The sequence below is a fragment of the Lithobates pipiens genome, unplaced genomic scaffold, assembly GCF_037356315.1.
Source record: "Lithobates pipiens isolate NorthernLeopardFrog02 unplaced genomic scaffold, aLitPip1_a1.2 Scaffold_13, whole genome shotgun sequence".
NCBI lineage: Eukaryota > Metazoa > Chordata > Amphibia > Anura > Ranidae > Lithobates > Lithobates pipiens.
Genome location: NW_027507718.1, coordinates 511706811 through 511734250, shown reverse-complemented (window position 1 = coordinate 511734250; position 27440 = coordinate 511706811). Strand labels below are relative to the sequence as shown.

At 45.9% G+C, this 27440-nt stretch overlaps 1 protein-coding gene across 1 annotated transcript in view; it reads left to right on the top strand.

Moving 5' to 3' along the window:
- The first annotated feature begins 4054 nt into the window (after positions 1-4054).
- PAIP2B (poly(A) binding protein interacting protein 2B) overlaps positions 4055-27440 on the top strand; it is a 46799-nt gene continuing 23413 nt past the window's right edge. The window contains exon 1 of the mRNA XM_077478060.1: positions 4055-4316. The gene's annotated coding sequence lies outside the window, so the exon portion shown is untranslated. The remainder of the gene's footprint in view (positions 4317-27440) is intronic.

The following is a 27440-nucleotide window of genomic DNA, read 5'->3' as shown; positions in this document are numbered from 1 at the left end:
TGGATATTGCCAAGTAGGCTGAAAGATCCAGGTACCCCACAAGTGTTCTCAAGCTTAGTTTTCCTTTACGGGTTCTACAACAACGTCTTTGGCAGAGACTTTGTTCCTGAGTATGCAACTTGTTGGTTGCTGGGCCTTGTGAGAGAGGGACTTCCAACATGAGCGATCATCCAGCTATGAATGGCTATTGTAAAACAAGGACACACTTACTCTTTCCCTCCATCTATTGTGTATCACCACTGCGCTAAACAAAACACTATACACTAAGCCGCCACTTTAAAAAAACAAAATGTGTGCAGTATTCCTTATCTAAACAATAGAAGAAGTGGCGCTGAATATAAATCCATACCAGTGAATTCAAAAATATTAAAAATAATAGACCCAATCCAGTGAACATGAATTACTAAATGTTACTACACTGTGCAAGCCCTGCCCCGAGCATACAGAAAATAGAAAAAATTAATTAATAGTTTGTATCGAAATTAATTAACACAACTTATTATATAGTTACATATTACCAGAAGAATAGTGATAACAAATATATATACGATCTGTTGAAAAAAATATCCTGTGACTAAATATTATTCAACACTAAAAATAAATAAACAAATAACGAGAATCAAATGAATTGTTTCAAGTTCTATCAAACAATGTCCACTTCCCAAGAACATTGTTACCAACACCACTGTGAAAAGCTCCTGAGAATATAATGTATCCCAGTAAAATCATAGTCCATACGTTGAATCTTCAGATCATAATCCAAATAATGGAATAGTGAAAAAAACGTTTAACCAGTGTCTCTTGAATAAACAGCAGATTACATCTACACTCCTCCACCACACCGCTCTAGATGTGACTCCTCTCCCCTTATGTGATTACACTCACCCGCTGTATATGCTTCACACTTTCGTGTTTGGCTGGATGTGCTTTTTCCCTTTACAGGGTTTAAATGGGGTATCCAGGTTTCCACTCCAGAATGCAGGGCTAGTACCATGGCTGTTCTCATAGACGCCACGGATGTTTCCATAGGTGTCACGGCTGTTCCCATAGATACTCTCATGCAACAAAGAAAAGATTTGCTTCCATAGCGTGATACAGTATAAAACTTTTTAATCACACATAAAAATCTCTCACATTGCACTCACATCAAAGGATGAATAAACACGCCAAATGTAAAAATTCACAGCACTCTTGAGTAACCCATACTGAAGCATAGGTGGTCACGGCGGACCCAGGATATGCGGGAATAGTGGATAGTCTCTCACCGCTCCTTAACTGTACCGCCGCTTTACAGGGATCAATGTAAGATGTTCAGCATCCTATATGTATCTCTCTCATTCGCCTAGTAGCCAAAATCCGACATGTTTCATCATAAAATTTACTTAATCATGGACCTGGTCACTAGGCAAGACAAACTGACTTATATTTTCCCCAAACTGCTCTCAATGGGCGGTGTATAATCACCACACATGCGCATCACCTGTGTCCCCAATTCCATCAATGCTTCAGTTCACACTGCTCATTAATCCAGAGTCAATCCATGATGCAATCTAACAAGCTTTTAAAGATTATATATAAATATCATTCCAACAATCTAAAACTCAATTGCACACAAGTAAAAGTAGATTAGTACTCTATACAGATATTGGTAGTGAATAGTAGCGGAGAATTTCCACAAGGGGAGTCGCTCTTAACATATCAATCTGCATCAGCATATATAGCGTCCTATCTCCCCCAATTTCTATTACTATCCTATATCAGATGCTACATGCATTGGAGAAGGGGGGTGACCTGCAGACTTAAAATAAACAAATTGGAAATGGGTTTTATTGATATCTATATTTCCATTAAGGAGAGCTAAATACCACACATGAGACAAATGTAATTAATGCATTCAAAAATGCCTTATGACTTAATAACATCTGACCCATTTACATGGATCATGCCTGCATGCAGGGGAATACACCTGCATTAACCCATATGTATATATCACTAATTAAGTCACTGGTCCTATTTAAACTAAAATTACAAAACTATATAAAAATATATAAAAAATACATATATTTATATATGTGTGATCACACTGCTTGCAGTGCGCGTGCAACACACATATATACAAAATCCTACTACTGGTGTTCCTCAAAGTGCAATGACACACCATGGCACTGGAACCCCTTCCGGATGTTTCCTGGATGTTCAGAGATTCGCACTCCTAATATCCGTTTGGTGCGACCCACATGAACCAATCCGCAGGGGTACCATAACAAAAAATTGATCCTTCCTTCTGATAGTAACAGAGGTCAAAACATCCCACCATGTTCAAACCTACTGTTCCAGCAGGTGATCAAGGTTTTATTTAAAAATGCCTTATGACTTAATAACATCTGACCCATTTACATGGATCATGCCCGCATGCAGGGGAATACACCTGTATTAGCCCATATGTATATATCACTAATTAAGTCACTGGTCCTATTTAAACTAAAATTGCAAAACTATATAAAAATACATATATTTATATATGTGTGATCACACTGCTTGCAGTGCGTGTGCAACCCACATATATACAAAATCCTACTACTGGTGTTCCTCAAAGTGCAATGACACACCATGGCACAGGGAGTGGCGCTATCACTGTGCTTTCTGGGAGAGGGTATTTAAGATGCAGACGTCACATGTTTAGGGGGTTTTCCGGTCCAGAATGATGTGCTGACTTCATAGTCCGGGTCCTCCTGACTAGCCCCCAGGAAGGCTATGGCCTGGGATGCGGATCCACCCAACTTTAATGTCTCGGGGCTGGCTAGCCTGAGGCAAGGAAACTAAAGGAAGGATTCTGAGGTGGATGGGTGCGTCTCTGGTTCGGGAGAGACCCAGTGACTTCAAGCATTCCAGGGGGGGACTCTTCAGAAGAACACCACGTATGGGTTGGTTTTCTTAGCAAGAGCCTGGAAGGGCTGAAGTAACCGAGAGAATCCAGTCTTGTGGATATTGCCAAGCAGGCTGAAAGATCCAGGTACCCCACAAGTGTTCTCAAGCTTAGTTTTCCTTTACGGGTTCTACAACAACGTCTTTGGCAGAGACTTTGTTCCTGAGTATGCAACTTGTTGGTTGCTGGGCCTTGTGAGAGAGGGACTTCCAACATGAGCGATCATCCAGCTATGAATGGCTATTCTCTGGATGCAGTCAAAGTAAGCAAGTTCTTTAACGTTTTATTTGACTTTGACACCAAGAGTACCCGAACTTCCTACCTTCCCAACCCTCTGATCCCAAGTTGAAAGACTGTTCAATTGTCTTGAGTTTTGCAAATAAAATCCATTCAAGTGGATCTGTTGTCAGTCTCAAGTTACTGGGCCATTTACCACGGGACATCCCCTAGATGTGCAACAAGGAGAACAGAAGGTAACGGCAAGCCCAAAAATAACCAGCAGCTCTTTCGGGGGTTAGTGCTACAAGTATATATGGGTTAGAGGGGTTTATATGTATATATACAATTTTTATATAGGGATTTAATTTTTTTCTATAATATATATTTATGTTAACCCTTCCCTATCCTAAAAAAAAAAAAACAAAAAAAAAAAACAAAGCAAAAAAATAAAAATAAAAAAAATATATATATATATATATATATATATGGATTGGAGGGAGATTATTTTTATATATATATATATATATATATATAATATATATATATAATGTGTTTTTAGACAGTAAATGGGAGCACGTGTCTATGACAGATTTCTCTCCTATGACCCCACATGGTCTCTCCATGCAGTTCAGCTTCTGGCTCCTCCCACCTCCATTCTGGAACGCCTCCTGCCCTCCCCCCCATACTAATCTTTGTCCAGAAGCCCCTCCCACAGGCCGTCCTCTTCCCCGCCCTTTTATTTACTAGTCCCAGCGGTGACGCCATTCCTGCTTTTCCTCTCCCAGATGAGAACGGGGCGTGGCCGCCGCACGTGGGGAAGCGTACGTCGCGGTGCAAGGGACGCTCGACCTCCGCACAGGGCCCCGCCCCCCGTCCTTCCTTTCGCCCAATCAGCGGCCCCCGGACCCCTTCCGCTGACTGGCCAACAAGAGGCGACGGTGCCCTCGCCTCCCTGACGTGGGTGAGAAAGGGGCGGGGATACGGAGGCGTTCGCGAGGCTCACACATAGACGGAGAGAGCGGGAAGGGTGCGCGCATCGGCCGTCCGGTGTCACGAGCAGAGTTGGGGTGACCGAGTACAAGAGCGGACAGGAGGAGGAAGAGGAGAAGGAGAGCGCCGAGCCGGAGGACACAGGAAGACACACACAGCCAGGCCCCGGGGCAGATAGCAGGTGAGAGAGCGAGGAATGCCGGCCTAGGCCTCACATTGTACCCCTCACCCCCCTCTCCTCATACCGCCTCCCCCTCCTACATAGAATACTACACCCCCTCTCCTCATCATACGGGCCTCTCACCCCGGATACCCCTCACCGAGGCCTCCCCACACTGACAGCACACACACCACGTGTTCTATACTCCCCAATACCCCCATCTACGGGGAGGAGCTCCGCACACCGCCAGCCAATCCGCTTCCTGCTTCTATTTGGAGCAACTAGAAGAGAGAAGCTGATTGGTTACCAGACACAGCAGCCCCAGTTGTACTTAATTCCCCACTGGGTGCCATTATCTGACCTCCCTCAAAGTCCTTGCCTCTGTACCCTGTGTACCTACCCCACTCTGTACTCTATACGTACCCCCCTGTGTACCTACCCCACTCTGTACTCTATACGTACCCCCCTGTGTACCTACCCCACTCTGTACTCTATACGTACCCCCCTGTGTACCTACCCCACTCTGTACGTACCCCCCTGTGTACCTACCCCACTCTGTACGTACCCCCCTGTGTACCTACCCCACTCTGTACGTACCCCCCTGTGTACCTACCCCACTCTGTACGTACCCCCCTGTGTACCTACCCCACTCTGTACGTACCCCCCTGTGTACCTACCCCACTCTGTACGTACCCCCCTGTGTACCTACCCCACTCTGTACTCTATACGTACCCCCCTGTGTACCTACCCCACTCTGTACTCTATACGTACCCCCCTGTGTACCTACCCCACTCTGTACTCTATATGTACACCCCTCTGTACTGTGTACCTACCCCCCTCTGTACTCTATATGTACACCCCTCTGTACTGTGTACCTACCCCCCTCTGTACGTAATAACCCTCTATATCTACCCCCTCTGTACGTACCCCTCTGGTATCTAGCACCTCTGTACTGTGTATCTACCCCCTCTATACCTACCCACCTCTGTACAAACCCCTCTATACCTACCTCATCTGTATTCTATATGTACCACCCTCTGTACATACCCCTCCGGTACCTAGCCGCTTTGTACTCTGTATGTACCTCTATACCTACCCACCTCTGTGCATACCCCTCTGTGTAGTCCATATATACAGAGGACCCTCCCCTCACACCCCAAACATGTTGCACTCCTCTTGGATTTTTTAGACCCCACACAGTGACTACCCCGGGTGGAGAAAATCCAGCACTGTGACTATTATACAGGATTTGGATAACGCCCCGTGGGGGACATTGGGGGGGAGTCAAATAATGGCATCCAATGGGGGAGAACTTACTACAACTGGAGCTGCTGACTATTAACCAATCAGCTTCTGTCCTTCACTTGTTCCAAACAAAAGATGGCAGTAGATTGGTTTCCAGTCTTAGTAACCTCCGCCTCACCGATCACAGGGCTCTGTGATAAAAAAAAATACACACTAACTAAAAAGAATGAAAATATATATACTCTTATCTCGCACTGACCCCCAAAGGAGCTGCTGGTTTTATTTGGGCCCACCGTTACCTTCTCCTCCATGATCTGTGTCTAGGGGGTTCCCATGGTAGATGGCCCAGTAACTTTAGAGACTGACGACAGATCTGGTATCTAAAGGGATTTTTATTGCAAAAAACTTAGACTATGAACAGCCTCTTAAAATGGGATCAGAGGGTTGGAAAGGAAGTTCAGGTACTCTTAGTGTCAGTCAATATTGAAGAACTTACTTTGATTAAATCCAGAGAATAGCCATTCACAACTGGATGATCACTCAAGTTGGACAGTCTCTCTCTCTCTCGCAAGGCCCAGCAGCCAACAAGGTGCTTACTCAGGAACAAGTCTCTGCCACAGACGTTGTTGTAGAACACGTAGGGAAACTAAACTTGTGGAACACTCGTGTGGATCACCAGCTTGGTGATACCCACAAGCTTGGATTCACTTGGGTCCCTCAGCCTCACCAGGCTCTTGCTAAGAAGCCAACCCATACGTGGCCTCCTTCTGAAGAGTCCTCCCCTGGATAGCTACAAAGTTGCTGGGCCTCTCCAACTACCGGAGACGGCAACTGACCACCTCGGAATCCTTCTTTCGTTACCTTGCCTCGGGCTAGCCAGCCCCGAGACCATAAGTCGGGTGGATTCGCACCCCAGGGCATAGCCTTTCTGGGGGCTGGTCAGGAGGACCAGGACCATGGAGTGAGAACGTACGTTTGGACTGGAACCATGTGACATCTGCATCTTAAGTGACCCCCCCCCCCACCACCAGAGAAAGCCACTTGTCCTGGGGGCACCGCCACATGCTCGCTCCTGAGCCACTGCTCCTTGCCTCTACAAGACACACCCAGGGCCGCCCTCCACTCTCTCTTTACTAGTTGTGATTGATGCCGGTGAGAGCCATTGGATTCCTGCTGTTCTCTCGGCCAATAAGGAGAGTCCTCATACAGCTGACGCCATCGCCAACATTTTTAGATTGGAAGGAGCTCAGCTAAAGGTGGGGGGGGGGGGGGAGGTTGCACACAGGTTTTTTTTTTTTTTTTTTTTTTTTTAATGGAGGTATTTAAATAAAAAAAATGGCCTCTAGTACCTGAAATCCACCTCCCCTTCATTTCAGTGTGACTTTTCACACTGGGGTGGTGTACTTGCGGGGCGTTATGAAAAGTCCGACAAGCAGCATCTTTTGGGGCACTTTGGGATTGAAATGAGTGCGCAGCGCTGCCAATGAAACGCATTCTTTGCCCGCTAGCGGGGGTGAAATGCGCAGCTAAAACGATGGTACAGCGGAGTGGCTACAGTGTGAAAGTAGCCTTTGGGGTTTAATTACTAATGCTAGAGGGAGGGCAAAATTGGTCACCCTTCTACATAGGAACCAATTGGCTTCCAGGTTTTATTGCATAAGCTTTTTGGTTTCTTTTCCAGAATTATTGGGACTAATTTTGCCCTCTCTAGTGTGCATTTGGGGGTTCCAAGTAAATTTTCTAGCAAAATTATTATTTTTTTGACTTGAAACAAATGTCAGAAAAAAAGTTGTGTTTTAAAGTGGGGTTCCACCCAAAAATGGAACTTCCACTTTAAGCACTCCTCGCCACATTTTTTGGGGGGGGGGGGGGGGTTGGGGGCTTCATTAGGAGGGGGACTTCCTGTCCCACTTCCTCCTTCCGCCCAGGGACCGACAAGGCGACTCCTCCTCCTTTTGCCTTAGGCCGCCCCAAAGTGGTCTAGTGGCTAATCAGCCGCTCTGATTGCTTTTATAAGAAAGAAAGTCAACAGCTAAAGAAAAAAATACCGGGGTTGTGGCTCACAGTTGCAGCTATAACCCTGGTAAACCACTCCGAATCTTCACCCTCAAAGTCCCTCCTGTCCACCCCTCCCCCACTCCTTTTTGTTACTGATTTCTGTTTTTTATTTTTTTCCTCTGGAAAAGGTTTGGTCCTGCCCCAAATCATCGTTCCCTAGGCGTACAAGTACTGTGGCTGCAGTGCCTCCTGGGATATGCATGTCGCATGTCCCAGAAGGCCTTAGTGTTTTTTTAATTCACAGGGGATTCGCTGAACCTTAGAGGCGGTTGGCTTTCCGATGACATCACACAAACATGGCAGACGCGGGAATCCTGCAGGAGCTGCTGAGAGGATCCCGGCAGGACAACGCTGGGTCCAGTGGGGCTGAGTGTGGACTGGAGAACCTTTCTTTTATTTTTAACCCCCTGCTTACCTTGTGGCAGGTCCTCCAGTCCACATACTCGGCCCCCTGGACCCAGCGTTGTCCTGCCAGGATCCTCTCCTTAGCAGCTCCCACAGGATTCCCGCATGGGCTGTATAATGTATTTACTGGCAGAAAAAAAAAGTTTTACTATCCAAAGTTAAAACGACAAGAAGGGCAGAAGATTTAATAGATGGAAAGTTGAAAAAATGACTAAAGGTCCGCTTTAAGATATAAAAAAAACTTTCTGACTTTAGAACCACTTTAACCACCTCCCGCTGTATATTAAAATGACAGTAGGTGGGGGATCCCCCTCTTGTTCTTGGGCAACATCATATGACTTTGCCCCCAGTCCTCCCCGTGCTTGTGCGCCTGTGATCACATGACTTTGACCATGTGATCGGCTGTGTCCACAGCCAATCACACGTAAACAGAAGTGCCGGTGATCGTTTCGCCTCACACTGACAGGGTGTGAGGAGAGAAGATCTGATCAGCAGCTTCTTGCAGGGGAGACTTCTACAGGGCACTGATCATCAGTGCAGGCCCAACATTGCCCAGCAGTGATGCCAGTCTGTGCTGTCTTTCAGTGTTGCCTGTTCTTGCCCGTCAGTGTTTTATATTGGTGCGGCATCAATGCCCCCTTATCTGCGCACATCAGTGAAGGAGAAAACATACTTTATTTTATTTACAAAATTTTGTGTTTTCCTTTTAAGCAAAAAAAATAAAATAAACTCAGTCGTGATTAAATACCACCACAAGAAATCTCCATTTGTGTGAAAGAGGATAAAAATGTAATTTACAGGTGCAGTGTTGCTGAAAACTGGCCTGGGCAGTAAGAGGGTAAAAGTGCCTGGTATTGAAGCGATTTAAAGATAAATTCCAGGTAGAGAGATTTTATACATGATTACAATCCAGTGTGAATATAACCTACCGGGCCGATACCCTTGGCAGTTGGGAAATCACTGAAAACTCTGATCTCCACTAGCTCCCGTGTCCCCTGCTGAGCGGGTGCTTTCTGAACACAGGAGGTCAGCTGCTCGGCATGGGCACCATAACTCTGGTATTTTTTTACTATAGGCAATTCCGCATCTGATAAGTTGTCCCCTGGGCGGATTCGCCAGCAGAATTGCCTCCTTCGCCTCTTCCCAATTGTTTCCGCGCTTGCCAGAGTCATCAGTAAAGCCGAAAGCGATCCGATGCAGCTGTTCACTGGGAAGGAAGTTGAGGTGAGGGATAAGATGGGCCCACATTCGTCTCTATGCCCTTGGAGGACCGTAGCGACCTCAATCGTCGCAAACAAAAGATTCTTTTTCAAAATTGCTTTTTTTTTTTTTTTTTGCGCTTTTAAAGGTAAAAGTCCAAATAGACCCCAGGTCTCTCAATGGAGGTCCTGTCGTGATTTTTTCTTTACAAGGGATGTTTACATACTAAAGTTGCTCCCACGTATGTAAATGGCGTTCAAACCACATGTGGGGTATCGCCGCAATCGTTCTAGCGCAAGATCTTCTTTGTAACTCAAAGGTAACCTGTAAAAAAAAATAAAAGAAAAAAAATAATAAAAAAATTGAAGCTTCGCATTTGGAGATTTTAGAGTACCGTAGTTTGTCATCATTTCACAAGTGTGTATAATTTTTAAAAAGGGAATCCACTGGGAAAAAAAAATATTAAAAGCCAACGGCTATAAAGACTACAACTGCTGACTTTTAATAAATGGACACTCACCTGTCCCAGGGTCCAGGCCGGTCAGCTCGCGGCTGCTGCCGCCGCCATTCTCTGTGGGGGAATCAGGAAGTGAAGCGTTGCGGCTTCACTTCCCGGTTCCCTACTGTGCATGCGCGAGTCGCGCAGCCCAATGGGAATTGTCCGTGCTGTCTCTGGGACCCGTGTGTGTCCCAGCAGACGGTGCAGCGGGACAGGAAGAAGCATAGACTCCCGTGGGAGTCTATACCCTGTCTTAGTCTGGTATCTGCACCCCCCCCTTAAAGGTGCCAACTGACACGGGGGGGGGGGGTGTTCCGATCGGAAGTTCCACTTTAGGGTGGAACTCCGCTTTAAAGCATGACTATGTTGGGTATCTGTTCGCCATAACATCTTTTGCGTCATGCAAAAAAATAGGGTACTTATCGTACCTTATTTTTTTTTATCATACCACATGACAAAATATTGCAACAACTGCTATTTTATTTTATAGGGTCTCTGATAAAACAAGAGATTTATATTTGTTTCTACTTTTTAGTCTGACTTGTTTCCAAAGTTCCAGAAAAGGCATGATCAGCACTGTCAGTGGTCTCACTCCCCATTAGCGGGGGACTAATCGCTGTCTTAGCTCGGTCTCTCTCCTGGGAACACTCGGTGAGCGCGCTCTCCGCACAAACATCGGCCGCCCAGTGACACCGAAGACCCCATACACTTGCTTAGATTTTCTGCAGATTTGTCTTCACATTTACCAAAACCACATGAGGTCAAACCTTGTACAGTAGTCATGTGATTTCTATTTTTTTCCTAGTAAAGCTTGTAGAGGAGTTTTCATTTCTCCCACGATTGTCCTATAAGGACCCAGAACCCCTGACCCTCTGTCTGGACAGTGCTGATTGGCCAAGAAGCAAAAAATACCTCTAGCAATACAAGCCAAACTGAGCATGTGTAGCCTGACTATAGACTCTGTAAATAGCAGGTTATTTTTTGGAGTTAAAAAAAAAAAAAATCCTTGCTGTGGGACTGTCCCCAATGCAAATTGTTTAAAACGACTTGTAAAGGTAACATTTTTAAATAAAAAAACAGACCTGTCTACTTACCTGCTCTGTGCAATGGAATTGCACAAAGTGGTCACAAACCTCCTGTTTTTGGGTCCCCTGCCAGCGCTTCTGGCCCCTCCTCTGTCCATAGCTCCCCATAGGAAGCTTGGGGGGACACTTATGCATGCTCGCTCCCCAAACCTGGCAGTGGGAATGAAGTGGTTAATTGTTAATTGTCACTAAGCACACGGCAGCTTATTCCTTTTAAAGTGATTTAAAGTCTTGTCTTTTTATGGGGGGAGGAGGAGTTATACTTGCCTGATCTGTGTAGTTGATTTGCACAGAGCAGCCTGGATCCTCCCCTTCTCTGGTCACGCTTCTGGCCCCTCCCTCCTGCTCAGTGCCCCCCACAGCAAACTGCTTGCTATGGGGGCACCCAAGCTGTGTCCATTCAGAGCTCCATCCCTGCCCCCTTTCTCCTGATTGGCTAGCTGACTTTAATTGATTCCAGTGGCCCTGCTGCTGTGCCGCAGCCAATCACGAGGGAGAGTCTTGGATGGCTGAGGCACTCGTGGACAGAGAGGGACTTCAGGTAAGTGTTGGGGGGGGGGGGGGTTGAGAGGGGATGATGTGCGCACACATATAAGGCTTTTTATCTAAATTTAATTTAATCTGTATTAGGACGACAAACCTGACTTTATGACCCCTTTAAGTGGGCTAGCTCATATGTTGCAAACCTGGCAATGTAGCTGTTGCACCTATTTTTTTTGTTTTTTTTTGAGCTTTGTGTTTTAACTGTGGTGTTGCATGGAAAATTCCATTACAATGAAGGGCACTGCAAGTACATCATGCGTTTTTTGTTTTGTGTGTTTTTTTTTTTTTTTTCTTTCTTTTTTTCCCCTTTTTGAGAAAATTGCATCTGTGCCTGCATAAAGATGCATTAGTTGCGTTGTCCGATCAGGTCTGCCTGTCAGTTTTTCAGGCTGACCATCCAGTCACCCCTATGGAGTCATCGGTGACATGTCTACCGCTATCCGATCTTCTCTGCCAAATCCAGACTGATGGTGGTCCTAGTTTACCTCAGTCTGGGACAGTGATGATGAACCTTGGCACCCCGGATGTGTAGGAACTAAATTTCCCATGATGCTCAACTACACTGCAGAGTGCATGATCATCATGGGAAATGTAGTTCCAAAATATCTGGGAAGCCAAGGTTTGCCATAGCTGGTCTAGGGGATCGGGTTAAAAAATGGATCGCCCCATAGAGCTGGACTGGGTTCATGTCCACTCCGCACAGCGACCGGGACAGACCTATCATCGGGCAAATTGCTCAGTGGGGATTGGTCAAGTGATTTTAATTCCCCCCCCCCCCCCCCCCCCTTGTCTCATCCCCCTGCTGAGCAAGTGGAATCTGTCAGGTGGGGGTGCTTATGTGCCAAGGGGCCTAACTTAAATATAAATAAAACAATGAAGGAGGGGGGCAGCTTACAGCACCCCTCCTCAGTCCTCTGGTTTCTGCAGCACTTGCCAGCTGGTGTATGTCCCCATCATGGTGCATGTGAAGGGGAGAAATCATTGGTTGGTGTGGTCACACTGGCCAAGAATCCCTTTCACACTGGAGCGGTGCGCTGGCAGGACACAAGAAAAAGTCCTGCCAGCAGCTTCTTTGGAGCAGTGAACTCACTGCTCCCCCCCCCCCCCCCCCCCCCATTGCTCCCCCCCATTGACCCATATTGCAAAGGGACACCTGAGTGGGCTCGCTCCAGAGTCCTGCGGCCCCGCTCCTTGTCACTAGATTTGATAGGAGCGTGAGCCAATGGTTGTGCTACTATCTATCCAATGAGGACCAAGGGAGCTGCTGTGGTTGTCCCTGTTGATCGGTTTCAGGTAAGTGGGGGGGGGGGGGGCTTGCTGCACTACAGAAAGTTTATATATTTTTTTTGTTTCACCTTAAAGCGGGAGTCCGCCCGGAGTTCCACCTTTTTTTTTTTTTTTTTTTTTTTTATAAAGCCAGCAGCTACAAATACAGCAGCTGCTGACTTTTAAAATAAGGACACTTACCCGCCCAGCGCGTCCGCGATGTCGGCACCCGAAGCCGATCTCTCGGTTGCTGCCGCCGCCATCTTGGGTATGGGAATCGGGAAGTGGAGCCTTTCGGCTTCATTTCCCGGTTCCCTACTGCGCATGCGCGAGTCGCGCTGAGCAATAAGGATGGACCCGCTGCCTCTGGGATCTGTGTGTTTCCCAGCAGGCAGCGGGGGACTTTCGGAAAGGGGCGTAGATCTACGCCCCTTTCCGCAGAGGGCTATCCCGGAAGTGGGTGCAGATACCTGTACTGTACAGGTACCTGCGCCCCCCTCCCCCCTGAAAGGTGCCAATTGTGGCGCCGGAGGGGGGGGAGGATTCCAATGAGCGGACAGTCCACTTTAGGGTGGGCCTCCGCTTTAATGCATAGAATCTATTAAGGTGAAAACCTTGAGGGTTACAATTTTATTTTTTAATCCTTGCCTGCTCCAATATGCATTTTGCTTTTGTTGAAGTTACAGCACAATGCTTGGCTTTTTTTTTTTATTTATTTTTTTGTTGCTACGAAACTACAAAGCCCGGTATGGACAGCCACCTGCTGCCGCTGTTCATCTCCTGTAAACAAAAAAAAGTGGCGTGCCGTCGGGGTGGAATACACACATGACAATCTTCACAAGGACCTCGGTGAGGAGGCGCCTTGGAATTGGTAGTCCTGTACATTGCCATTTCAGGACTTTACGTCTAACTAGAATGTTGTGTGTTGACTTGAAGATAAGAGGTTGTGTACTTGTGTCATGTGCGGCCTGCTAACCCTACAGCAAGGTATACCCTGAGATCACCACTTTTATGTTTGCTTTCTATTTGACTCTTTAAAGCAGATCTTCACGTCATCTGAGCTCCACAAACCAGACTCCCTTTAATTTTTTTAAATATTCCAAGCAAATCGCCCCAATCCATCTGTTCTTCCATGTCTTCGTGTTTTTATTTTGTTCAGAAATCCCTTTGAAAAACGGATGGATCACAATTCTCACTATTCTCGAGACGTAACGGCTTTCATATTAAAACAAAAAATAGGTTATCTTTTACTTATTTTTTTCCCCCCCAAAAAAATTGTTTAAAAGACCACTGGATACACGTTGTGGAAAAACTTGTCAGACTGCCCGGATTTTTTCTTTATACACAGAAGTTTATCCCTTAGACTTGAGAAGGAAGAGTTGGTGTTTCATGTTAATAACTTGGCAGACTGCCTGGATATTTTCTTTTGACAGCTGAGTGAGCAGATAAGTCTCTCCAGTTCAATATGAAAGAATTGGCAAACTCTGCAATAGAGCATCAGGGGGTTGACTCGAGATCACGATTTTTTTTTTATTTTTTAAGATTGTTCATCTCTAATGTATATACAGATAGTTTGACTGAAATCGCATCACGCAGAGGTCGCATGTGATTTGCACTGCAGTGCGACTCGCATTGAATATCACACCAGTGGGAACCGGCCCTGAAATTTTCAATAGATCTCGCTGTTTTTTGATACCTTATCTTCTGTCTGGTGTCATGACATAGTGGGAGTGACCGCTGGTCCCCTAAAACTTTTATCGGTGGCGATCCCTGGAGGCAGTGTGGCTGCTATCTGTATATTCCTCGCCATGTTTACTGGATTACGATGGGCTCATTGCAAGTTTGTCTGGTGAGTTTGCATTGCTTGCGGGGAAGAGGAAGGGAAGCCCTGAAGTTTATGGATGTTCCTTCGCTATTCACTTTGAGGAAACATTGGATGATTTACTAAAACTGGAGCAGTCAATCTGGTGCAGCTATGCATGGTAACTTCTAACTTCAAGTGGAGTTCCACCCCAAAAAAAGTATTAATGTGCTATAAAAAAAAAATTTGGAGGAATTTAAAAAAAAAAAATTTTTCTCTCTCCTCTAAAGGCCTGTTGCTAGGGGGTCCCTTGTAATCTGCCTCCTGGGCTCCTGGTGTCACTTCCCTCGGCGCAGAAAGGGAGATCACCTCGCCTATCCTGGTTCTCTGCCTATTTATCACAGCGCTCCTTTAGGCCGGGTTCACACCGCTGCGATGCGGGAACGCCGCGAATCCGCTGCGTTTTCCCGCATCGCACACCTCCCGCCGGCAGTTCACACTGCCCTATGCGGACGGCTGGGAGTGTCAATGTTATGTTAATGACACCCCCAGATCCGTCCGCATATCGCAGTGCGATCTGCCGACTCGCACAGGAATCGGATCGCATGGTGTGAACCCCCATGCGATCCGATTCTGTTGCGGACCAAAAAAAAGGGTCCCGTGCGAGTTTGCTGCGGGAGCGCTGCGAGTTCAGCCATACTATCTGTATGGCTGAACTCGCATCGCTACGGAGATCGGATGTGATTTGCGGTGCGAATCACATCTGGATCTCCCCCCGCAGCAGTGTGAACCGGGCCTTAGTGTCACCTACAACGGTCTCCCCCTCTCCATTGTGTCCCTTTCTGTGGGGTTCCCCCAAGGCTCTGTTCTTGGACCCCCTTCTCTATCTACATTTCATCCCTTGGTCACGTGATAACTGCCCATGGCTTCCAATACCACTTATACACCGATGACACCAAAATCTGTCTCCTCACCTCACTCCTTCAGTCTCCCCTCACATTACTAACTTACTGACATATCAGCATGGATGTCCCACCACTTCCTTAAATGAAAACTCCATGACTTTTCCATCAAAATCAACAATGCAACCATCAGGCCCTCCCCTCACGCCAGGGTACTCGGTGTAATCCTAGACTCTGACTTATCATTTCAGCCCCAAGTCCAATCAGTCAAAAGTTTGTAGATTTCACCTCCGTAACATCCCTAAAACTCACCCCTTTTTATCAAATGAAACCACCAAGCTCCACATTCACTCCCTTGTTATCTTTCGCCTTGACTATTGCAACTCCCTTCTCATTGGCCTGCCTCTCCATAGGCTCCTCCCCTCTTCAGTCTATCATGAATGCTGCTGCCAGACTTATCCACCTTGCCAACCCTCTCCTCCAATCCCTACACTGGCTCCCGATCACTCAGCCAATTAAATTCAAAATATTAACCACAACATACAAAGCCATTCACAACTCTGCCCCGAGCTACATCACCAATCTTGTCTCCAAATATCACCCAAATCCTCCTCTCCACTCTTCTCAAGACCTCCTGCTCTCTCATCTCCTCCTCCTCCCATGCTCGTCTCCAGGATTTCTCCAGAGTCTCTCCCATCCTCTGGAACTTGCTACCTCCACTGGTCCAACTATCCCCTACTCTTGCTACCTTCAGGAGATCCCTGAAAACTCTCATCCCTTCAGAGAAACCTATCATGTCTCTAACTAATCTCCTACCACTTCCATCAGCTCATTCTTTACAGCTACAACCTTTTGTACCACCTGCCCCACCCTATTAGATTGTAAGCTCTTCTTCTGAGCAGGACCCTCTTAATCCTCTTGGTTTGTGTGGTGTTTATTTTGTATTATAACTGTATTGTCTCCCTTTTTTTTATTTTTTTTATTTATTTTTTATATTGTAAAGTGCTGCATAAAACTGTTGGCGCTATATAAATCCTGAAATAACAGGATGGTGTGCTCAGCTAAAAACACCTTCTCTCCTGAAGATGCAACCTTTGCCAAGAAACCAGGAAGTAGCATATGTAGCTTCTTATAGTGTTGCACCAAAATGAGAAATGCACTTGAAGCGGACCTTCACTCATGCGCCCCAGCCCCCCCCCCCAGTAAATGCCTTATACAGCCTACTTGTTTCTTGTCAGGTCATTTGCCTGGGCTTATGACATGCACAGCATTTTCTCACTCTGGAGAGTTTGCCCAGGGGGGGGTTGTTGAGTCATATGAGGGCCAATCAGAGCTGGAGGTGTCTGTGTAAATCCAAGAAGTGAACAGGTAGCAGCTTAAGCTGTCCAGTTTTATTGGCGACAGGAGAGGTGCCTGATTGTTAGAGACAATCTGATCCTTTCCCCTGAGAAGCAGGAAGTAGAATTAGGGAGTGATGGCCCCCACTTGACTCAATGACTGAAGCGATGTCCAGAGTTAATTCCGCCCAATGAACTTAAAGCAGTGTTCCCCCCTCAAAAGTGGAAATTCCGCTCATCCGTTGCCATGTTTGGCACTTTGAGGGGGGGGGCAGCATACCCCTCTTTCAGGGGCGTCAGCCGCGGGTATTGACGTCACCGCCTGGGTTCCTCCCTCTGTTGCCAGGCCAGTAGGAGAGAGGAGCAGAGCCTCGCGCATGCGCAGTAGGGTTCCTGGTGCGGAGGCGACACCCATCCGACAGCTGATGGAAAGGACAGGTAAGTGTCCGATTTTATTAAAAACGGCTGCTGGCTTTTAATTTTTGCAGTGGTGGAGGAAATGTATAGCATACGCTGCTGGAGTCAGCGGCTCATTGCGAGGGAATATCTCCTAAACCGTATAGGTTTAGGAGATATTCTTTTTACATACAGGTAAGCCTTATTATAGGCTTGCCTGTAGATAAAAGTTAAAATGACTATACAACCGCTTTAAGTCGGCAGCCGAGGACCAAGCCTATTTCTTTTTATTTATTTATTTATTTTTCGCACAGGTTGCAACTCAGTTGTGTTTTTATTCCCTTTTGCTTGTCATTTTTATCTTGCTTTTACATCTTCTGTGCAAGAGCAGTTTATAGGTAATAGATGTGTGCTGCGTTCCTGCTGTGAATGGAGGATCGGCGTGTCTGTTCCATATGTTGTAGAAGCTGCATGACCTGCACTATTCTGCTGCGCTCTTATCAGTCTGTCAGTCTGTTGGTTATATGGAGTAGTTGTATGTTTGCTTTTTTTTTTTTTTTTTTTTTTTTTTTTATCTTTTAGTGCTGTGCATAAAGATTAAAAACATGCTGAATTTGTAACATTTAAATGGCATACGTGTACACACAGTAATATGGGGTTATGTGGCAGAAACTTGTAGTAACTTGCATGCTCGGGGACATGTAGTGGCACGTTGGGTGCTCACAGCTTTACTACGTCGCTGGCTTCTGAGAGTGCTGGGACTAGTGTGTGTGTGTGGTTTTTTATTTTTATTTTTTTCCTTTTTAAAATCACTTTAATCACAAATGCACAATGTTTGTATCCTTTAGTACGAGCAGCCTGTTTCCCCCAAATCAGATTTTAGGCTGGCTACCGTCTGCATTGCTTTCCGTGGCCAATTTTCTGTCAGTGTTTTTGTTTAGATATAAACACTTTTTATCTTGCAAAAAAAAAAAACGCACGGCTAACAGATGTTACTGTGTAAGCAATACCGCTCAGATCTGTCTTCATTTACACAACACAGAGCCAGCCCAGAATCTTTTGCCGATTTTGAAATATTTTAGTTTATTTAACCGCTTCAACCCCGGAAGATTTTACCCCCTTCCTGACCAGAGCATTTTTTTTTGTTTATTTTTTTTGCAATTTGTCACAATTTCTACCTGACAATTGCATGGTCATGCAACGTTTTGCCCAAACAAAATTTAACCCCCCCCCCCCCCCCAACCTACATATAGAGCTTTCTTTTGGTGGTATTTGATCACCCCTGTGGATTTTATCTTTTGCGCTATAAAGAAAAGTGACCATTTAAAAAAAAGCGATATTTACTTTTTGCTGTAAGTGTGTATGTATACACACACACACACGTATATATATTATTCGCTGGCGAAAATCTTGTTCCCGGGGGACCCACAGGCAATAGGTGGAGAATTTAAAGGGATGTACAGGTACGGTGTAAAAGTACGCCCATCTGCCTGCCTGTGCCATTCTGCCGATTTTTGTAAATCTGCACGGCGGTCGGCAAGCGGTTAAACTGCGAAAACTAAAATCCCTGCATCTCTAGACACCACGGATTGAACACTAACCTCTATGCCTGAAAATAATAGAGTATATCCTATTTTTTATTTATTTTTTTGAAGCGGAACTGACCCGCTCCGATTGGATCCCACTCTGAGCTGTCAGCCATGGCTTCTCTGTAGAGGTGGGTGCAGAGGAGATGAAACGACAACTAAAGCCCCAGTCACACAATGGGGTGACTTCACAGCTGTCTTCCTGCAGAGCTTCCACCGCTGGAGATCACACAGAAGTGAACATACACAAAAAGTAAATGTGCATAAATGACCGTGATGTCCAAACCAATGAAGATGGGGTACATATAAATGTCAAAGTTCACATGCTAAATTCAATGAACCATCCAAACAGCATAAACACAAATGGTAACACAAACAAGGTATTGCCATTATATCCCAATAAATAAATTCTTGTGTAACAACAAAATCGTTTTCCGATGTTTGCAGAACGGTGTCAGGATTGAAGCACAAGGGTTACAAAACTATTAGGAAATGTTTGCCAAGTGAGAGACAGTGAAGGGGGGGGGGGGGGGGGGGAGGGAGCAGCCTGATTCACAGCGGCTGTGCATGCCAACCAATCAGATTCTGACTTTAATTTATAGAGCTTAACTGAACAAGCTTAAGATAGAATCTGATAAGTTACAATGCACGGTTGCGTCAGTTTTAATAAATCCCCCCCCCCCCCCCCAAAATGATCCATTTTCTGTAGTGAATATTTGAAGACCATGATGCCACTAGGTATGTTTTAAAAAATGTACTGATCATGTCCCCTGGGAGGAGGTGGTGATGGGAAGGGCTGTAATTTGGGTCCTAGGGGTGAGTGTGGGTATGAATGACAAAAGGAAATTACAATGGGGCTTCTCCCCCTATGGTCGGCTCTGAGTTGCCTATAGCACAAAGGCAGGGCGCACCCATTTAAATATAGGTTGGAAATTCAATAGGATGGGTGCGTTGTGGCGCCTGGCATTGCAGTGAATGGAGTGTACATTTCAAAGTAAAGGTTGTGGGGGGGGAAATGGAGCAGTATGCAGAATTGTGCACCACACTGCCCCCTAGCCAGCAACTTGGAACATCCGGAGCGCTAGATTGTGTACAACACTGCTCCCTAGTCCTCTGGAAAGGCAGAGCGGCTGAATAGGTAAATGATGCGCCACACTGCTCCCCTAGTCAGCAATGCAGAGCGGCCCGAGCGCTAAATTGTGCACCACACTGCTCCCCTAGTCAGCCGGAGCAACCCGAGTGCTGAAATGTACACTATGCTGCCCCCTAGCGAGCTGTGAGGGCATGTGTAACTTCGCCCCTAGAAAGCACCCAGTAGGTTAACCGTAAAATAACAATCTGGAGCCGGTGTTCAGTGCTGACTAGACATGTGCAATGCGTTTCCAATTTGTTTAACGAAATTCGACAAATCCGTTAATTCGGAAAAAGCTGAACTAATGAAAACCTGTTTTAAAAGTTTCAAAATGTTTGAAAATTTGTAGATTTGTAAATCTGAAACAATAGTAAATAACGTAAAGCCTGTCCAGTTTTTTTTATTTTTATTTTTTTTTGCGGACCTGAACGGACACTTCATAGACCTCTATGGAGTGTCAGATGTCCGTGGTGACATGTCCGCTGACATCCGACCTGATCTGAAAAAGTGACAGGAAAAACCTGCTTTCCATCAGTCATCGGATCGGGTTCATCCGATTCCCTCATAGGGGAGAGCGGCGCTCTGACAGGTCCGTCCCTGCGCAGTGTGCAGAGACAGACCTGTCACCTCCCGCTGAGCAGAGCGGGCTCCGTACATGGACACGTCCGTGTGAAAGGGCCCTTACGAATTATCCCCCATAATGAATGCCGTATCCAAACAAATTGAACGTAATGAATTAATAAGTAACAATAACAAACTTAAATAATTTTATTCTTATTATTCATTATGTTCCATTTGTTTGGATACAGCATTAATTATTTCAGATATACCTATAATTGGTTACTATTTTCTAATTTCCAATCATAACGAATAACCCGAGGAAAAAAAACAAATGCCTAAAAGTCTATCATCTCCACCTTCCAGCTGTGCTGCAGTTTAATTCCTCGTCTCCCCGGGATACTACCAGGTTGCGGGCTTTTTGGCGCACGGGGAGCCTGAGTGCTGGGTGAGGTTCACATGTGCAATGGTGCTTGGAGTCCTGGGAGTTATAGTCTTGAGGGGAATTGGGGGACCTTTGTGGATGTGTGATTGGGGACACGCAGGGATTTATTTTTCTATCATGACGGCGACATTATGGTGGACACTTCAGACGTTTTTGGGACCATTGTCATTTTATACAGCAATCGTGCTATACAAATGCACTGATTTCTCTGTAAAGGACAGGCAGTGAAGGGGTTAACTACTAGAGGGCCGTGTAGGATAAGTGTGTCCTGGGACGTGTTTCGAACAGTGTGGGGGGGGGGGGGGTGCATGGCTACATGTGACACGTCGCTGATCTCTGCTGCAATTGCAGGGAGCAGAGATCAGTGACACTGTCACTAAGAACAGGGAGATGCTTGTTTACATTAGCATCTCCCTGTTCTTCCCCATGGGACGAAGCGGGTATCCCACAGCGATGGAGTACGCAGGACCCACTATCCAACTCGCGGATCTTGCCGGGGGCTCGCGCCCGCCTCTTAAAGGGTGACATATAGGTACGTGATTCTGCCTGTACAAGCCCTTCTGCTGACGTACAACGGCGTGAGGCGGTCGGCAAGCGGTTAACTAGCCTATACAAAGGTAAAGGATAAAAACTGTGCATTGAACTTGGCCTAAAATGTCTTTGTGCTGTAGCTTTGTGGATTGTGTTTGATGTCGAATGTGCAGATATGGGGGCTGTTTGTGTAGCGGCTGTGTCTGCATCCTCCAGGCTTTTTTTTGTTTTTTTTTTTTTTTTTTTGCTTTAACATTAAACAGGAAGGAGATGTCTGTAGAGCAGCCACTTCCTGGGCTTGTTGGCCGTGTGGGAAATGACACAACATCTGGTTTGTAGCTGTTAATAATTATCATGCAGGTTATCACACAGCAGTTGTCTGATCTTCACAAGTGTGCGGTGCCAATGATACGGAACTATTGTGTTATAGGTGTTAGAATTCTATTAGTGGAATGCTTTTCACATTTTATACCCTTTGGTTTTGTGAGGCCTGAGAAGTTCTCGGCAGTCAGTGCTTTTCTGCTCGGCATGATGGATTTGATTTAAATCGCTAGTAAAAGGGTCCTTCTCCTCCTTTCTCCTCCTTCTCCTTTCTCCTCCCTCCTTCTTCTTCTCCTTTCTCCTCCTTTCTCCTTCTTCTTCTCCTCCTTACGACTATGTACGTCAGCAGCATGGCACAGGCAGCCAAATTGACGTACAGGTACATCCATTCGAAATTGCCGGAGTGCCATCGTGTGCCAGTCAGGACCCCCGTGAGTCCAGCCGCGGGTCCCGTGGACTCTATCGCTACGGGGATACCCGCGATTGTCTCACGGGGAGGCTGAGGTCTTTATTACAGGAAGCTCCTGCACAGAGGTGGAATTTCAATACACAGGACTTTTGTATTTAATCTCTATCTCTCTTGCTGACCAGCACCATGCTGGTACGTTGCTGGATTGCAGGGGTGATATCTTGGTCAGAGAGGTGGAGGCTAGAGAGAGGTGTTCATCCAAGTGGTTAAAGAGCTGCTGGATTACTTTTTGCAGGTGGCAGAATGGTGTTCCCTTTTCCACCCGAGAGATCAGGGAGCCCGGTAAGGATGCAACCAGTGGCACCTGGTTTCTGGGACACGGTGAGAGGAACTGATGTTGCTCCTCTCTCTGACTTCCCAAACTGGAAGAGACAAGGATTTCACCACTTATGCTCTTTTTTTTTTTTTTTACTTTACAAAACGGTTACTGGCTTGTACAAGTGCAAGCCAACCCAATCTCTCCCATCTGATCAGAGGAATTAGAGGGCAGAGGAGAGATGGGGGGGGGGGGGCGGCTCATATTTCCATAGCATGTACCTGCTGGCTTGGGCTCGGTTGGTCGTGGTGTTCTAGTATTGGTACACGTGCATTGCATTTCAAAGATATATTTTGTGTGCAGCACCAGACCTATTGATCTCCCCCCCCCCCCCCCCCCCTTTTTTTTTTTTTTTTTTCCCTTTTTTTTTTTTTTTTTTTTTTTTTCCCTCTCTCTCCACCAGCAGATCCCTTTTGACTTTTTTGGTTTCCACAGGATCCTGCTAGTTTGTGCTGGAAGCATTGAAATGAGAAGCTGGACCTTCTACAACCCTAGTTTATACTTGCACCAAGCAATTGCTTGCACCCCATGCACACTTGTGCCACTTTAGGCATCAAAGTCGCATGACAAGCCGTACCCCATGTTTTTCCAATGATAGCCATTCATATATGTGAGACTTAAAGGGTTTGTAAACCCTCATGTTTACCCTTTTTTTTTTTGTTCTTTTTTGTCTTTTTTATGCATTAAGGTGAAAAACATTCTGTCGTGCAGCAGCCCCCCAGCTCTAGCCCATGTAATCTATCATGATTTTGATAGCAGCACAGCCGTTGACAGCAGCGGGAGCCAATTGGATCCAATGACGCGAGCTCAAGGGTTGGGGTGGTGCAGAGTCCTGCTCTGTGTCAATAGACGCAGCAGGACACGGGAGGGCACCTGCATGTGTCTTGAAGGAGAGCGTCGCTCCGATGGGGCACTCGCGAAGAGCAGCAGCTACTAGCGTCACTGAGGGACCCCAGAAGAGGAGGATCGGGGCCACTGTGCAAAACTTAAGTGCAGAGGAGGAAAGTATGACATGCTAACAAAGGGGTTAGGAAACCTTTTAAAGTGTAGTTTATTATTCCTTTTTTTTTTTTTATTATATAAACATGTCCTATACTTTATGGTTTTGCACAGAGTAGTCTCAATCCTCTCCTTTTGGGTTCCAGTCTGGTGCTCCAGGCCCCGCCCCCCCCCCCCCCCTTCATCAGGTACTCCCAAGAAAAGCCGTTCTCGCTACACGCACCCAGGCCCGCTTCCATTAACAGACAGCGCGACTCAGGCCCTGCTCCAGTGTCACCACATTTGATTGACAGCAGCAGGAGCCAATCTGTCCAATGAGGGGAGAGTGGTGTGAGCCACTGCACTTGTGCACATCACTGGATAAGACGGGCTCAGGTAAGGGGAGGGGGGTGTCTGGGGGCAGCTGCAGCACAAATGGTTTTTCTATATGCATTAAGGTGAAAAACCTTTTTAAGGCTTTAGCACCACTTTAAAGTCACAGCGACTTCAAAATTAGTTCATTCACTACCTTGGTTGGACTTTCATGCAACTTGAGGACCATAGAATTCATGTTAACACTCAAACGTTGCATTAAAGTCGCACCTGAATGTTTTACATGCAACAACGGATCTGACTTTGCAGATGTACAAGTCGTATCCAAGTTGCGCCCCAAAGTGGCGACTTTGGCGTCCTACAAGTGTTAGACCCCATTTCACACTGGGACTGCTGGTGCGTTTGTGGTAAAGCTCTGCTCATTTTAGCGGGGCTTTACTACTGTTTAAGCGGCACTTTTCGGCTGCTAGCGGGGCTCTTTTTAACACCAAAGAGAGGGTTGAAAACTCCCTTGTTGCTGCTCTTCTGAAGTGCTTTTCAGGCGCTTCGGAAGCGCTGCCCATTCATTGCAATGGGCAGCGACGTTTTGGGAGCACTAAATACAGCGCTGGCAAACCGCCCAAAAGGATGCTGCTTGCTGGACTCTTTCTAACGTCCTGCCTAATGCACCGCGCCAGTGTGAAAGCACTCATTGCAGTGAATGGGAGGAAGTTTTCAGGTGCTTTACGAGTGCTATTTCTAGCGTTAAAACGCCCAAAAACTAAAGGGCATTCACTTTTGACCTGAACTTGTACTTATTATAATATTTTTTCGCCTGTTATCCAGATTGGGTAACATTTCTTTGTATTCCTTATCTTTTTATTTTTTTATTTTTTTGCTATATCAGTTTCTTAATAATCGCGTAACTGAGTCTACTTTCCCACTTTTTGAGTGGTGCTTTTCACACTCGGGCTCAAAGTTGTATCAAAGTAGTGCAGGCACCTTTTTTCAAAGTTGCACCACTTTGAACAGGTGCCATTGAAACTAATGGGCGGTGGCATGTCATGCGACTTTGTGCACAAAGTTGCATGTCAATTCGCACTTGTGCTACTTTTGGACGTCAAATCCACACGGCAAGTTGCAGCTCATTCTTTTCAATGGCACTTGTTCATAGCGGTGCGACTTTTGAAAACATTCCTGCACCAATTTGGTGCAACTTTTTGGTCCAGAGAATGCACGGGCGGATCAAAGTTGCACCGCAAGCCATGCGTCTTTGGAGATTCCCTAATGTGGACAGAGCCTAAAGAAGTTTGCAAAGGTGTCTAATACGCTTCACTTTTTTATTTTTTGTACCGCTACACTGTTGCTATAATAACTTTGATTTATTTTTATTTTTTTAAACCAATTTTATCATGACGGCTAGTAAAACACTAAAGATTCCCGCACAGTAGACCACGTCCTAAAATAACATTACCTTCAGACAGGCGATAATGGAGTCTCGGTGGGTGTGAGGGAAGCGGGAACAGGAGCCGCTTGTGGTACACTGAGTCTTTATTAATAATAAAATAATTATTCATAACAAAACAATTTTTTTATTCTTATGGTATATAATTTATTTCACCAACAGTTTACACAGCACTTTACAATAAAGGGAGACAACACAGTTACAATGAGGGCCCTGGAACTACACAGCATCTGAGCACCACAAAAAAAAAAAATGCTATTTAATTTCTTAAAACTGCTTTCACGCTGAAAGTGCCAGCCACTCGTTTTTTTTTTTTTTATTTTTTATTTTTTTTTTATCGGTGCTCCTTTAAAAACTTGTAATATGAAGGAGAATGGATCTCACCGCTCCAGGCGCACACATGCAGGCTGTAAACTGTCTCTTCGGCTGGGAAGCCACAGGTGCCGGCTATTACCACTAGTAACAGACGAAAAACTAAGCTCTGGACTGCCGCACTCTTCAGAAGACCGCTTTCTTTTATTGGAAAATGACATCACAGCACAAACACAGCGAACAAGGAAAAATTGCTGACCTTTCACACTAGCCGTAGTGCTTATTCAGGGCTATGAGTAAGCACTATGGCTAGTGCGAAACGTCAGCAATTTTTCCTTGTTCGCTGTGTTTGTGCTGTGATGTCATTTTCCAATAAAAGAAAGCGGTCTTCTGAAGAGTGCGGCAGTCCAGAGCTTAGTTTTTCGTCTGTTGCTGTTTAAAAACTCGCAGAGCTCTTAACCCCAAAAAAGGGGGTAAAAACCATTAGTATCTGCAGCACTTTGAGAACGCTGTCCATTCATTCCTATGGGCAGTTTTTTTTTTGATTTTTTTTTTGGAGCACTAAATACAGCGCTTCCCAACCTGCCCCAAAGATGCTGCTTGCAGGACTTTTCATAAAGTCCCGTAAGCCCAGCGCGAGAAGTCGCACTAAAATGAATGGGAGGCGGTTTTCAAGCACCTGAAAACGGCCCCAGTGTGAAAGGTGTCTTGATATTCAAAGGGCCCCCCCCAAAACAATCCCACATGTCCCCATCCCTCCTGGAATGTATGACATTTGCCTAGGCAAGAAACCCAGGAAATGACTGTAGAAATGTAAAAACAAGTACTGTATAACACAAGTAAATGACATACAAAAAAGTGTCAATTTTACTAATGCTAGCAGTTTAAGAATTAGAAATGGGCGGCACAGTGGTGTAGTGGGTAGCACTCTCACCTAGCAGTAAGAAGGGTCGCTGGTTCAAATCCCAACCACGACACCACCTGCCTGGAGTTTACATGTTCTCCCTGTGCCTGCGTGGGTTTCCTCCGGGTACTCCCACAATCCAAAAGACATGCAGGTAGGTTAATTGGCTTCTGTCCAAAATTGGCCCTAGTATATGAATGGGGACCTGAGATTGGGCTCCTTGAGGGTAGGGACCAATGTGACTGTGCAATGTACAGGGATAGGGACAATTCTAGACACTCACTCAGGTTGAACTGGATGGTCTGGTGTCTTTATTCAACCTTACGAACGATGGAACTATGAATATTGCTCAATGTTCCGGCTATGAATACGGTTAAACTTTAGAGTGATTGTGTTGAGCACTTTCAGCACGTGATTATTAAATCACTTACTGTGTGCAGATTTTTTTTTTTTTCCCTTCCTTGCCTAGGTGCCTCCCACCACCCTCTGGTGCCTCTCTGGGCTCTCCTGTGCAATTGGGACCACAGAGATCCAATCTGGCTGTGTGTGTGTGTGTGTGTCTCTCTCTATCTCCTATAAAAAGTGTGTGTATGTGGTCACATACCCTCTGTTCTCAGCTGCATAAGGGCAGTGGGAGTAGAAGCAGCAGCACACTGAGCTTCCCAGTAAGAGGCTGTGCTGAGGCGGGGGGGTGCAGGGCATGTCAGGACAAGCCTGATCGTCAGTAGAGTAGGCTGAGTTCCCAGCATGGCTAGAGAACTGACCACAGTATGTTCTGCTTAGTGTGGTCAGATTTTCATAGGAAAGCGGAGGGACTGGCAGGATCAGCAGGGATTTTCTACAGAGAACAGGATACTTTCTCATACAAGCACATGGTATATTAGGGATCTGAAATGCTGGGGGTAACAAACACTTTAAGGCTGCTTTCACACAAAGCGCCGGCCGTTAGTGGTAAATTGCCGCTCATTTTAGCGGTGATTCACTGCTGTTTAAGCCGTGCTTTTGCGTCGCTTTTCAGCCAAAAAAAGGTGTTAAAAACTCCTGTGTTGCAGCTCTTTTCCGGCTCTTTGGAAGGGCTG